Consider the following 10,358-nt stretch of genomic DNA (forward strand, 5'->3'; position numbering starts at 1 on the left):
TTATGACGAGCGAGACTTTAAATTTACATATCTCCAACACATATTTAAATCTTAACGTAAGTAACCAACAAATTCATTAGGCAATGATAAGGGGAACAAAACAAAGCTAAAACTACAAAATTAGTCAGTAGCATAGTAAGGGCGGGGTCGTACAGCTCTGAACGGGGGCCTTAAATCTACATATCTACAGTACATATTTGTCTATTTGGGTTCAACTACAAAAAAAAAGTTAAACAAAGTGGCCACAATGTCAACAAACGTCCGTGTTCGTGACACATTAAATAATGTTCTTCTATATCACATGAAATTATTGTTGACCAAATATACCATCCAAAATTGATACAATCCAAACCCGCTCAATCATCCCAAAAGACAATGATAAGATAGTAGGAGAGAAAAAAAAATGTTGAATAAACCAAATTGGTCGGTCGCATCGTGATGGTGGGGTCGAATAACTCTGAGCCACCCATTGTTATCACGGGTGAGATCTAAATTTACATATCTACAACACATATTTAGATGTTGATGTAACTTGAGAATAAATTTATTATTTAAAAAAGCATTAGCACTTCGTAGCTCACAACCCCACTCAACCATGATTAGAGCCAATAATTAGGGAAACAAAAAAAAGTTATTGTCGACCAAATATACCATCCAGAATTGATACAATCCAAACCCGCTAAATCATGCCAAAAGACAATGATAAGCTGGTAGGAGAGGGAAAAAATGTTGAATAAACCAAATTGGTCGGTCGCATCGTGATGGTGGGGTCGAATAACTCTGAGCCGCCCATTATTATCACGGGCGAGATCTAAATTTACAAATCTACAACACATATTTAGATGTTGATGTAACTTGAGAATAAATTTATTATTAAAAAAAACATTAGCACTTCGTAGCTCACAACCCCACTCAACCATGATTAGAGTAAAAAATTAGGGATTTTTTTTTTAAATATAAAATTAGTTGATTGCATCGTATGAACAGGACCGAGGAGGTATTAGCCACACATTCTTAGATGGGCATGTCTTAACTTTACATAACTGCAGAACACATCTATATTTTGCGGTTGGCAACAAAAAAGGTGTTGAAAAGTTGCCACCATGTCAAGGGCCATTAGTATCCATCACACATTAAATAATGTTTTCCTGTACGACACCAAATTATTGTTGATCAAATATACCATATACAATTGACACAACAGGATCCCACTTATTTAAGGTAAGCTACAATAATAATATTGTTGAGGAACAAAACAAAAGCTAAAAAAACAAATTGGTTGGTTGCATATTAAGGTTGGTATCGATCAGCTTTGGACCGCACGTTATTATGACGAGCGAGACTTAAATTTACATATCTGCAACACATATTTAAATCTTAACGAAACAAACCAACAAATTCATTATTAAAAAAAACATATACTTTGTCGTTTTAGAATTAATAATCAGCTAAGTTGTATTATGTTGACATCCAGACTATATTACCTTACTTTGTTGCGGCATCAAACTTATGTAATATGTCAACTCTCTCTTTAAAGTTCTTATTAGTTCATTAAAGTTATACCTTCTCTTATAGAGAAAAAAAAAACTTCCATTCCACTTCAGAAAACTTATTCAACAGCCTACCATAATCAAATGGCATCACAAGCATGTCAATTCCTTGCTAATCTCCGTACATGTACATACAAGTGGAAAGTTAAAGTTAAATTAATAATAAGAATGTAGAGTCACGTCATTGGAATAACAACGACGTTATAAGCCGAGACTTTTTACTATTGGATTCCCATGTAATGGGTCACGTTAGTTTTAAGCTATTTTTTTAAAAAAAATAAATTTTGTTTTCTTTATACACAGGGAACTCACGTACATGCAAAATTGGCATCGGAAAACTTTAGAGAATTTGATAAATTTGCAAAAGAAAATGTGATAGAAGCAGGCCAAATCTACCTTATTGAAAGATTTGATGTGATGTTAGCAACAACCTATTGTCCGGTAGTTCATCCATTTGTGATTCATTTGAAGCCAGAAACATTAAAAGAATCAGTGGATGAAGACGAGACTGAAATAGCAAAGCACAAATTCAATTTCACTGGCTTAAAAACCCTTCAAGAAAGATCTAAACGGAAAACTCTTTTATCAGGTTATATATTAAAACTTTCGACTTAAATATTTCTTCTAATTTATAATTTCACATTAGATTAATCAGTTTTTTCACTTGAAAAGTTAAATGACAGAAGTTCAAATGTTTTGTTTATGTCAACACGTAGATGTTATTGGTGTCTTAAAAAGAGTTGGCAACCGTAAAGAAAAATCAGGATTAAATTTACAAGAGATCGTAATCATGGATAAGAAGTGAGTTAAACATTGATATCTTTAGTTAACAAATCAAACATATTGTTGTAACTCAATGAAGTCTACCCAACTTTTAGCGGCGCGGAAATAACAATTGCTTTGTGGGGTGATATCGGCAAATCAATTCCAGAAGACATTATAACAAAACATAATGTTATCATTATAGCCACTTCGCTGAATGCAAAAGATTATCAAGGTACATATACATTTATATCGTTGACAATTTATGTTGGTATCAAATATCAATTAATATCAAATTTATATTCCACCTGAAATTCTATCCATTAAAAAAAAGTTTTAATACAATTTTTATTGTAGGCAAAATTACACTTTCATCTCTTAGCGGGACAAAAATATATGTCAACCTGGAAATTGATGTTGTTGCTGAATACAAGCACTGGTGAATTATATATATATAATTTTTTTTTTTAGTAAAAAAAAATTAACATCGACTATATTCGTTAACACTATAAATATATTTGTTACATTGGGTTCAATTTTCTTTTACTAAATTGCTATGCGTATTTATGTAACTGCAATTCATTAACATTTTTCCTATTCCCATTATGATCCACGTTTTTATTTCTTGGGTACATACTAGCTTCCGAGATACATACATTTCCGTAGAGGTTGAGGGTTCTCCTGAAAATTTATCTGAAAAAGAACTACTTAGAAATAGAAGAATTACCATAGCTAAATTAAAGGAGCTTGGAAGAGATGAAGCACAACATGGATCAAGCTATACCTGCTCTGCCATAGTAGACAAGGTATACAATGTTAATTGGTTCTACAATTGCTACAGGCGTTGTAAGATAACTATCCCACAAATTGACTATGAGAAACCCTGTACTAAGTGTAAGGTGGACACAGAAAAAAGGTTGGTAAAATTAAACTAACATATTTAACCTGTTTTTCCTTAAAGTATTCAACTCCCTCATTTACCACATTCTAATTTCAAAGTAGGTATAAACTTCGAATGTGTGTGAATGATTTCTCCGATATCACCACTTTTGTCGCTTTCAACAAGCATGCCGAAGCCTTGCTTATGAAGTTGGTCGAAGAATTAGACATAATCCAAAAGGTAAGTTATTTCACAATTCATTAATACATCTTTTGAATATAAGTTGAAACATTTCTTATACAAAATACATAAAAATGGTCCGGATGCAGTTTCCAAAGAACTCCAAAAAATTGAAGGAAGGTCTTTCATCTTCCAAGTTCAAATCAACAGCTTAAGTGCCAAGGAAACTTTTGAATCATTTACCATCGACAAAGTTTACCCTGAAGAAACAGACTTAGATAGTCAAGTGGTTGGCAAGGTGAAGTTATGCTTTTTTTTTTTTCCCTTCCAAAAAAATTTATGTAAATGCTTTAACAATTATACATTTTTAACTAACATAGGGTAATGAGCTCGCAACTGGTGAAATGGTTCGCAAAGATGTTTCAGCCAAGGAAAACAATGCTGAAATACAACCATCCAAAAAAAAAAAAAATCAAAAGAACATAATACTAGGTAAATGAACAACACACACATTTGTGTGGCATTATTTAAATATTCATTTCCTTTATTTGCTACCTAGGAAATATAACAACGTTAATTGTTTTTGTTCTACAATGCAGGAGACATCCATGTATGAAGAGTTAACTGTGTTACATCTCTATCTTTAATTTTTTAAAAGTCAACTGCAAAATGGAAAACGAGATGCTACTACGCCTACTCCATCCCATGCTAAGTCCATCTAATAAATGTTGTTGATTTGACTCTGTTCAAGTCATGTGGCTCGGAGTGTTATAATATTATTTATGTACATATGTTTATTTTTAAATAATTTGCTACTTTAAGCAAATCTAGCAACCTTTCCACTTGAGCTTTCTATCAATAAAATATACTTATCTAAATATTATAAAAAATATAAATTATCTATATTATGCCTCCATCTGATCCTTTTTTTTGTTCCATTTCAAATTCTTACTTGCAACCATATTCCAATATTTCAAAATCTTCGTGATTCTACGGATTTTAAAAAACAAAATTACGAAACTTATTCCATTATATTACAAGAACATTCTAAAATTTAGATTTATTCGACACACTATTTGTAATTACGAATTTAGCAAAGCTCGAAATATTAGGTGGCATTTCAAACAGTTTCTCAAAATAACCAACTACGCTTACGCCGACCAAAATGCATGGTAACTATACTGTAATAGTATTACACTTTGTGGGTGTACATATTATGCGATATCATCTTCATGTCTGCTTGCTTCTCCTGATTATAACACTATATACTATTTTATTTTCTCAACAAAAACATATATATAGTTATTATGTACTGATACACCTGTTTAAAAGTTGGCTTATGACAAATCATGTTTTGAGAATTAACATGTATTTTTTTTTTGTTTTTCAATATTTTTTAATAGAGATGTTTTTAAATTCCTCCCAAGCATCCCTTCGACTTCCTCGCAATCATCCCTTCGACTTTAAAAGTTGACTTTCCCGCTTGATTAAGTTAAAGAAAACTACTTGGATGGTAATTCCTATCTTATTATTGCAAACTTTATTTTTTTTTAATTTAAAAGGATGCAAAATTTTAACCAATAAAAAAAAACAAAAATTATAATTTAGTCTTGACTTAGCATACAATGAGGTCCATTTGTTGGTGAGAAAAAAACATTAAAAAAGTAATTTTGATTATTTAACAAGAAAAATATCAATTGAAAAAAAAATGTCCATTTATCAACAAGTTGAAAAAAACAGAATTGGTAACTTATCGATTAAGCATATAAAAAAAAAGTCAGAAACAACTCCCATTATGCCTACCATACTTCTATATTATAAAATAACACAATATATATATATATATATATATATATATATATATATATATATATATATCAAAAAACATATATATCAATATATGTATACCAACTACGAACATAATTTTAAACAATATTTTCCATTTGCAATCAGTGGGGCCAAGCCTTAAGGAGCCTCCCACATATCCTCCCTGTTCAACTGCAATCGTACTATTTTCTCTTCTAAACTACATATCGTTGTCTCCAACATGTCAATCTGTTTTTCACTTCGCTGGCGATTTCCATCGGACCATCGGAGATCAAACTCTTGGGCCTCTATCAGATCCTTCAGAGTCATCTGATCTTCCAATATCCTTAACACGCAAAATACCGAAAGCTCTTTATCTCGAACTAAATGATCTTTCTATTTGAACTATCCGAATATATTTGCTTTGTCTCTTCCAAACCGGTGATCGCACCTTCACGTGTTCTTTGCTCCCTTAGTTTCTTTCTTAACACTGCTGACAACATGGGTTCCAATATCCAGCCTTTCATTGTCAGCTACTAAACTAACAATCCGACCACTCTGTACGTCTAAATATTCTTGATACTGACGTGCCACATTATCAAGAAGTAATTGAACCTATATAAAACATTTGACTTTATAAATCTAACAAAAAAATAACTAAAAAAAAAATTTTAAAAAAAAAAAAAAAAAAAGCCTTACAGAAGTTAATCCATTTTGAACATTTGTAATTCGCAAAATAACATCATCATTGTTTCCTTCCCGAACAGCCCCATCTCTAGAACTAAGTGACAGGCCATTCCTGACTTTTGTTTGGTTCTGAGATACTTGTATTGCTTAGACAATCCCAGCCGGTAGCATGGACACGTTTAACGTGTGTTAAAGACTCTTCCATAGCCTTGCACTTCATATGCTCCTCAGCAGCTTCACCCTTGCCTTCTCCCATAACAAAAAAAAAGCAAAGCCATCAAACAATTATATAGCAGTTTAATGTCTCTTTCTCCCTTTGTCTCTTCCGACTTTTTTTTAAACGTTTTTTCCTACTGAGGGTTATTTTAAACATATTTTAAAAATCTTATGTATAAAAGTCCTGGCATAACTCTTAAACTTGACAATTAACATGCCTAACATAAAATAGCCCAACATAGCCTATTTAAAGAAGAAGCAATAAAAAAAATACACTTTGAACTATAGTTTTTTTCCATATCTCCTGCTCTTAACCTCTTAAACATCCTTCAACTCAGGCCCTTTCTCTCTTTCTCATATTATAATCGCTTAAAGAACTCTTTAACAATTTATTTTTCGTATATACCCTTCCATTACCTTAACGTAACCATCGGCCCCATTATATGTTTTTCTTTTGCCCTTCTTATTTGGCTCCTTCTTAGTCATCTTTGCGAAACAAGTATTTCATCATATATAGTAATAAGAAATGTTTAAACAAAAAAATATATATATATATATTAGAAAAAACAAAAAAAAAACAATCACTAGCTGTTAAAGACCAAGAAGAGAATATATGTATGTCTAAGGAAACTCGCAAGTTTCTTAAAGAATTTGTGTGTTTTTAAAATAAAAGCAAAAGGCAGAGAAAAACATAATTTTTAAAATAAATTAAATGAAAAATCTACAAAACCACTATATATACTCCATCACATATCATTAAGTTGAGCAGTTCTCTTTTACAAACCAATTGACCCAATAGAATTGGTACAACAAAGGAACTACAGTTACTTAGAATATTGAATAACACCCAACTCCCAAAACATTTAATGAGATAAGGCCCACCTCTGTTACACATAATATCTGCTGACACATTTTCAAACCCGAGTTCCAATGTTGTCTGCCACATTAAAAAAAAAAAACATACAGAAATCATTGCGATGGGCTCAAAGATTACATCATTGTCAGAGTGAACCCTATTCACAAAATAGTAAAAAATGATCCTACATTAATTATAAATAAAAAAATTATGCATAGGTCCCATCAATTACAATTTCTTTTAACATACATCCTATTATACTGTAATTTTAAAAAATATAAAACCTGTATTAAGACATACAAGTATGGACATGTGATTACTTTTAAAAGACAATACAAGCTCCACTATAAAATTTACCAAACATCATTTCATCATCATAAGAGCTATTCATTGTACTCAAAAAAATATTTTTTTTTCTTTATAAAAGATGCATGAAGTATTTGATAACTTTAGAGTCCTTCCATTTATGCAAACAAAAATAAATTGTCCATAAATCCAAAGCAAACTGCTGTGAGTTATAAAGAGTGTATGAAAATTCATGCTACTTCAATTCGTAAATATGCTAATGATGTTTGTTGCCTATATATACATATGACTTCACTTAGTACAACTGTTCTAAATGAAAAGGTACTAATTTGTTTATATATATCACCAACTGTTAAAGACAAAGAAGGGAATATTTATATGTTTAAAGAAACTTGCAAGGTTCTTAAAGAATCTTTGTGGTTTTTTAAGTAAAAGAAAAAAAAAAAACAATTTTTAAATAAATAAAATGAAACTCTAGAAAACAACTATATATACTCCATCGCATATGATTAGGTTGAGCAGTTCACTTTTGCAAACCAATTGGCCCAATTAAATGGGTTCAATAACGGCATTACAGTTACTATGACCACTTTGTAAGGCCCAACTTCCAAAACATTGATGAGATAAGGCCCACTTCTGTTACCCATAATATCTTCTGACACTCTTTCAAACCCGAGTTCCAATGTTATCTGCCACATTAAAAAAAAAAAAAAAAAATACAGAAGTCGTTGCGATGGTCTCGAGGATTACATCATTGTTAAAGTTAACCCCATTGGCAAAATAGTTAAAAAAATCACTACATTTATCATTAAATAAAAACATTATGCATGGGTCCACTTAATGACAATTACTTTTTGCGTACATACTACTGTACTATTATTTTAAAAACATAAAACATATATTGAAACATACAAGTATGTACATGTCGTCATTACTTTGAAAATACTATACAAGCTCCACTATAAAATTTGTTAATATCATTGCATCATCATAAGAGCTTTTCATTGTCCTAAAAAAAGTTTTTTTTTCTTTAGAAAAGATGCATGAAGCATTTGAAAACGTAAGAGTTCTTTCATTTATTCAAACAAAAACCGAATCAAACAAAAATAAATCGTCCATAAATCCAAAGCAAACGCTGGTTTGTGAGTTATAGAGAGTGTATGAAAAATCATCTTTGCTTCAATTGGTGGATATGCTAATGATGGTTGTTGCCAATATATGCATATGACTTCACTTAGTGCAACTGTTGTGAATAAACATTTATCACTTAAATGTGCAGCCTGTGGGTGTCATCGGAATTTTCATCAGCAGAAATTTTTTGTCCGAGTAAAGTTAATCAAAATCGATTGTCAGATGTACCTGGTAATCATATGGGGAAAAAAATTTGTATCAGTGGTGGTTCTAAGAGTGTCAAGAGTAAGAGATTTAGAAGCAAATTTACAGAAGCTCAGCAGAAGCAGATGACAGAGTTTGTTAACAGATTAGGTTGGAAAACAAAGAAAAGTGATGTTGTTGCCATTAGGCAGTTTTGTTTGGAGAATGCAGTTGGGATAAATGTTTTTAAAGTGTGGATATATAATAACAAAAGCAAAAGGTGAAGCATAACCAACGACTAACCCTACACCTCTTATTGCAGTTGCAGCATCAATATTAAACCTACTATGTTGATCTCTTCTACTAAAAAAAAAAAAAAAAAAACTAAAACTGTTTGATTTTTCCAATTTGTTTTATATTTTTTTTGTAAACTTTTTCATATTAAATATTGCAACTCCAACTGAAAGTTATTTAATATCTAATTTCACACCAAAGAAAAATCCCCACCATAACCGTTGACTCCACAAGTTTCTATTTTCTTAAGTTTACCAATTAAGAAAACATTTACGATTAAGTTATTGGATAATCATATATGATTGGATTTTAACAGTTAGTATTAATTTTAATTACCTTGATGTAAGCACTTAATACTTAATTGTTTTTCTTAGTATTGTCAAACTTATCATGATTTAATTCCTTTTTTCTATGTTTTATTGTTATAATTTTTTTAAATCCATTTTCTTGCTTATTCAATCACGCTTAACAACTTCACTTTTATTTTGGGGTTTTTTTTTTTTTTTAACAATTTTTAAAATTTTATATCATGTCATAGACTATAGTTAAAGTTAGTTTACTCTGATGATGTATTGTATACTACTTAATACTAATTTAATCTTTGTATAACGTGTCAATAACTTATAATGCGTTATGTTTGTTTTAATGCAAAAGTGATAACAAAGAAATCAACCTCAATGAGACTATTGCAAGTGTTTCTTCTACAACAATACCTTGCTTTACTGAAAAGGTTAGTCAATAGACCCTTTCCTGTGTTTTTTTACCGCTTCGGACATGTAACTCATTGTGCTCTCAAATTGATTGCTACATATTAGATTCATGATATTTTTATAGCACGAAGAATACACTTACAATTAGTTATGAATTTGTTGAACTGTCTTTTGTTTTACTTTTTGTTATTAACTTGCTGCCAGGAACTGCTCCACAATGCTCTACAATATATAATTCCTACGTTGCCGATGACAAATGCTTAGTGAGATTTCCTTTTTGTCGTTACAACTGTGATGGTCATTGATGTCTTCCACAGCATAGATTATCATTACCTTAATGTATAGTTTGAAGAGTCAGTTCTATCTACTATTCGAATTTATGCCATTGACAGCCAATTACTCAAATCGATAGTGGTCAAACTGTTCTGGCCATTTGTAGATTTGTTTTGTAATTTAAGAAAAATAGTTGAGCTCATTGTCTGAGGTTTTTAAAGTTTTCTATAATTTTTTTTTTCTATGCAGAAATGTATATGTTATTCCCTCGATCTGGTACATACAAAAACGTACATTAGAATGAAATAATAAAGAATTTGTAAATTGCTTGATTGAGATAACTTACAACTACTGAATAAATTAGTGTCTGTTACACGCTTATCACGTGGTTTAAAACTAGATTATGGAAGTAACCTCCTCTATCTACTTGACAAACCAAATTTTCCTTTAGACCCACCTATGCTTCTAAATATCAATTAAAAATAATTACAGAGCCCCCACCATTTTAATTATGTTTTCATATT

General features: G+C 30.8%; 1 long non-coding RNA gene across 1 annotated transcript; it reads left to right on the forward strand.

The window, feature by feature from the left end:
• The first annotated feature begins 3,438 nt into the window (after positions 1-3,438).
• On the forward strand, positions 3,439-4,310 carry LOC147519744 (uncharacterized). Its single transcript, XR_015214279.1, has 3 exons — positions 3,439-3,670; positions 3,753-3,864; positions 3,972-4,310. It is a non-coding gene; the product is annotated as an uncharacterized LOC147519744 (long non-coding RNA).
• The last annotated feature ends 6,048 nt before the right edge of the window (positions 4,311-10,358 follow it).

Source organism: Coptis chinensis, chromosome 2 (genome assembly GCF_015680905.1).
Source record: "Coptis chinensis isolate HL-2020 chromosome 2, ASM1568090v1, whole genome shotgun sequence".
NCBI lineage: Eukaryota > Viridiplantae > Streptophyta > Magnoliopsida > Ranunculales > Ranunculaceae > Coptis > Coptis chinensis.